This window comes from Cricetulus griseus, chromosome 4, assembly GCF_003668045.3.
Source record: "Cricetulus griseus strain 17A/GY chromosome 4, alternate assembly CriGri-PICRH-1.0, whole genome shotgun sequence".
Classification (NCBI taxonomy): Eukaryota; Metazoa; Chordata; class Mammalia; order Rodentia; family Cricetidae; genus Cricetulus; species Cricetulus griseus.
The window spans coordinates 33,367,874-33,373,183 of record NC_048597.1 but is presented as its reverse complement, the minus strand read 5'-3'; the positions used below and the strand labels follow the sequence as shown (position 1 = coordinate 33,373,183).

The 5,310-nt window shown below is 39.3% G+C and overlaps 1 pseudogene; it reads right to left on the bottom strand.

Annotated features, from left to right (window-relative positions):
- Nucleotides 1-3,805: 3,805 nt before the first annotated feature.
- On the bottom strand, nt 3,806-4,663 carry LOC100767820 (annotated as a pseudogene).
- Nucleotides 4,664-5,310: the final 647 nt, after the last annotated feature.

The window sequence follows — 5,310 nt, the reverse complement described above, 5'->3', positions numbered from 1 at the left end:
AGAAACTCTTTAAAGCGTTTGACTTGTTTTTTTCTGCCGTATTTATTTTATTATATTGGAATGTTTTGTTAGAAGCATTTATATAATTTAAAATTTGGAAAAGGATGTATAGACAAGAGCCCATTTCAGTGCTAACTCTGGGTAACAGGGATATGTTCACTGGGTAAGAGCAGTTGGGGCAAAAGATAAATAACTATGTTTGCTGCCCCAGCAATACAGCATTTAAATGTCAGAAGGAAAGGGCTTCAAATTCCCCCATTGAGAAGGCCATGATCCCACATTACAAATGCTTGTAATATCAGTGATGTGGGGTGCAGAAAAGGTATTGTTGAGTTTGGCAGGTTAAAATTCTAGCTCCATTGATTGGTGTTTTGGTGGCTAGCTTCTTGAGTTTATTGAGTATTTTGGAAATCAGCCCTCTGTCAGATGTGGGGTTGGTGAAGATCTTTTCCCATTTTGTGGGCTGTCGTTTTGTCTTACTGACTGTGTCTTTTGCCTTACATAAGCTTCTCAGTTTCAGGAGGTCCCATTTATTAATTATAGATCTCAATGTCTGTGCTACTGGTGTTATGTTTAGGAAGCAGTCTCCTGGGCCAATTCGTTCAAGGGTATCCAAATTTCTTTTCTAGAAGGTTCAGTGTGGCTGGATTTATGTTGAGATCCTTGATCTATTTGCACTTAAGTTTTGTGCATGGTGACAGATATGGATCTATCTGCAGACCTCTGTATGTCTGAATCCAGTTGTGCCAGCACCATTTGTTGAAGATGCTATCTTTCTTCCATTGTATAGATTTAGCATTGATGGGGGAAATACTTCTGCGTATGTTTATAAATAAAGTACTTGCTTGGCCAATGTGACAGCAGGTTAGGCTGGACTAGGAGTCAAAGAGGATTCTGGGAAATGTAGTAGAGAAATGGTGTTCCAGACAGGAAGTGACATAGCAAGGAGACTCATATTTAAGAAGAGGAAAAAGGAAGTGTCGCTCTCTTTTCCCTCGGCTCCTGCTCTAGCGGCACGATGTGATCCACCAGCTAGGAGGGACGCCAATAAGGCGTCTGATAAGATAAGTCTTATAAAATATATAGATGTATGATAATTGATACTGAGCTAACAGATGAGAATCCTAGTCATTGGCCAAGCAGCATTGTACCTAATACAAGTCTCTCTGTGTATTCATTTGGGCCTAACTTGGGCAGGTGGCTGGCATAAAGCTTACACGTGACAGTGGGGCTCAGCTGCTTTTGGCAGAAAGATTTATTGTAACATTTATCGTAACATAGCATCTTTGTGGAAAATCAGGTGTTCATAGGTGTGTGGGTTAATATCAGGATTTTCAATTCGATTCCATTGGTCTGTCTATTTTGTGCCAATACCAAGCTGTTTTCAGGACTATAGCACTATAATAGAGCTTGAAGTCAGGGATGGTGATGCCTGTAGAAGTTCCTTTATTGTACAGGGTTGTTTTGGCTATCCTGGGATTTTTTGTTTTTCCATATAAATTTGAGTATTGTTCTTTCAAGGTCTCTGAAGAACTGTGTTGGGATTTTGATGGGGATTGCATTGAATCTATAGATTGCTTTTGGCAAGATCACCATTTTTACAATGTTGATTCTACCTATCCAAGAGCATGGGAGATCTTTACATTTTCTGGTGTCTTCTTCAATTTCTTTCTTTAGAGATTCAAAATTCTTATGGTACAGGTCTTTTACCTTTTTTGTTAGTGTTACCCCAAGATATTTTATGTTGTTTGTGGATATTGTGAAGGGTGATGTTTCTCTGCCACCAAAACACCAATCGATAAAATTAAAAAGTCGGGTGCAGAACTAAATAGAGAATTCTCAACAGAAGAATCTGAAATGGCTGAAAGATATTTAAGAAAGTGCTCAAAATCCTCAGGCATCAGAGAAATGCAACTCAAACAACTCTGAGATACCATCTTACATTGGCCAGAATGGCTAAAATCAAAAACACCAATGACAATCTATGCTGGAGAGGATGTGGAGGAAAAGGAACACTTCTCCATTGCTGTTGGGAGTGCAAACTTGTAAGAGCACTCTAGAAATAAGTATGGCGGTTGTTCAGAAAAATGGGAATCAGTCTACCTCAAGATACAGCAATTCCTCTCTTGGGTATATACCCAAATAATGCACGTTCATATAACAAGGACATATGTTCAACCATGTTCATAGCAGCGTTCTTCATGATAGCCAGAACCTGGAAGCAACCTAGATGCTCCTCACCTGAAGAATGGATAGAGAAAATGTGGTACATTTATTTACACAATGGAGTACTGCTCAGCAGAAAAAAGCAACAGAATCTTGAAATTTGCAGGCAAATGGATGGAACGAGATGAAACCATCCTGAGTGAGGTAACTCAGTCACAAAAAGACAAACATGGTATGTACTCACTCATATATGAATTTTAGACATAGAACAAAGGATTGTCAGCCTACAATCCTTTTCACCAAAGGAACTAGGAAACAAGAAGGACTCTAAGAGAAAAATGCATGGTCCCTGGAGAATGGGAAGTGCCAGGATCTCCTAAGCTAATTCAGAGCATGAGGGTAGGGGAGAGGGAGCTGCCAGAATGTGAGGAGAAGAGGAGGGGGAGAGGAGGAAACTCAAATGGTTGAGTTGGGGGAAGAATAGAGGAGAGCAGGATGAGAGATATAACAGAGGGAGCCATTATAGGTCTGAGGAGAGATCTGGCACTAGGGAGATTTCCAGAGATCTACAAGGATGACACCAACAGGCAATCTAGTCAATGGCAGAGAGGCTACCCTAAATGCCCTTCCCCTATAATGAGACTGATGACTACTTTATATGCCATCCTAGAGTCCTCATCCAGTGGCTGATGGAAGCATAGGCAAACACCTACAGCTATACACTGAACTGAACTCTGGAACCCAGTTGCAGAGAGGGAGAAATGAAGATAAGGGGGTCAGGACCAGGCTGATGAATCCCACAGAAACAGCTGACCTGAACAAGGGGGAGCACATGGCCCCCAGTCTGCTGTCTGAGAAGCCATCACAGGACTGATCCAGACCCCTGAAAGTGGATGTCAACGAGGAGGCCTCTGCACCCTATGGGGCCCCTGGTAGTGGATTAGTATTTTTCCCTGGTGTAAGAAGGGACCTTGAGAGCCCATTCCATGTGAAGGTATGCTCTCTTGCCATGGACACATGGGGGAGGGCCTAGGCCCAGCCCAGAATGATGATGTGGAATTTGGGGAGCCCCTGTGCAGGGCCCTACCCTCTGTGGGGAGCAGAGCAGGGAGGGGTGAGGAGGCTGGTGTGAGGTTGGGGGGAGAGGCGGAGAGGGAGAAGGGATTGACATGTGAAATTATAATTTTGTAAAAATTAAAGAAAAATTCTAGCTCCGTGTTCAGTGAAAATCACTCAAGAAAATAAGTTGAAGAGTGCTTAAGCAGGAGAGTTGGCATCCTCTGGCCTCTGCACTTGTTTACATGACCAAATCTACCTTCACATAAGTGTGCATACACCAAAACATACATACAATGCAACAACGACAACACAATTCTAGGTTAGGTTAAGTTCAAAATATTTTGGACAGTATACAAATAGAGTCAAATTAAGTTGGCACAATATTGTGATAGTGGGCTTACGGGGAGGTGAGTGAGGCAAATGGAGGGGTGGGAGGTAGAATTTTGGTTGTAATATAAAATGAAATTTAAAAGAATAAATTATAAAAAAATCATAAGACAATAAAAACAGCAAAAAGAATACAACAGATAATTATATGAGACATAAGCATTTCTCTTGAAGAATTTTTCTGGTGAATATTTTACTTCCTTATTATGACAGTGTAAAATACAGAGTCCATCATGTCCTCATCATCTACTCATGGATCATGCAGGACGCACATACATGAAAAGAAGGGAACCATAGTATAAAGACACAGACAAGAGGTGGGCTCCGCAGGTTCAGAAGGCTTTCTTTATGCCTTTGATAGACTTCTGCTTTAAGACTGAAAGCAGAAAAAGGGTATAAGAGACAAGAATAATTGTAACAGTGAATACTTTAATTGAGCCAGAGAAAATAAAAAGCATTAGGTAATTGAGAGAAGGGTCAGTACAGGAGATCTTTAACAGTGGCATAACATCACAGTAAAAATGATATATTACATTAGAGTTGCAGAATGTTAGTCTTAATAAAAAGCCTTCATGAATTAAAGCATGAATAAATCCACCTACAAATGACAATATTAACAGACATGTACAGAGTTTATTCATCATAATCACTGGGTAGAGTAAAGGTTTGCATATGGCTATGTATCGGTCATAGGCATTGATGCCAAAAGAAAACATTCTATGGTTCCATTGACTGCAAATGAAAAAAAAAACTATAGCATGCATTCTGAAAGAGAGATCATCTTACTCCTGTCAAAAAAGTCTAGCAGCATCTTTGGTGTCACTGTGGATGATAACCAAGTATCCACAAATGCTAACCTCCCTAGAAATAGGTACATGGGGATGTGAAGGCTAGGGCCATTCCAGATGAGAGTGAACAGACCAAAGTTCCCCATGATTGTAATGAGATAGATCACCAAGAACAGAAGGAACAGGGGGATTCTCCACTGTGGCAGATGAGTGAGACCAGTGAGAACAAACAGTGTCAGAAGTGTTGCATTCTTTGTTCCCATGTCCTAATTGGATGTTCCTGAGATTCGAAATGATGGATGTCACAACAGCATTTATAAAAACTTGTGAAGCAAAATTTTGAGTAGTAGAATTTAAAACACAACTATGTATTTATCAAATCAACCACAAATTTCACTATATAAGATAAAAACATCTCTTCAGAGTGAAGAAATCATTGCAATTCATTATTCCAATAAAAATTGGGTATGCATTAGCATATTTAAAGAAAAGATACTTTCAAATTTGTGTGAAAAGAATCAAATTACACATTGATTTTGTGTGAAAATTCTTTATCTGTGTTACATATTCAAAGTTAAGGCAAAAAGATTTAAGCATCTACACTATACAACAACAGAGCCTTAGTCAATTCAAATGGTCTAATTTAATAAAGTGAAATGTTACAATAGATAGTGACCTGGGAATTTCTTTCAAAATTTGTTATACAGAAGTGGATAAATTCAGTTTCTGTTAGGGTAAGCAGGTTTTAGTAATAAAGAAAACTCTTAATGTACCCAGAGTGTCCTGTGTACAGCAGAATTATCTGGAAACATTTGTTCTAACAGTTCTAACATATGATTCTAACACATTGTTCTAACATATGATCTAACAGATCATAATAGTTATAAATTGGTATAGGAGTTTATAAACA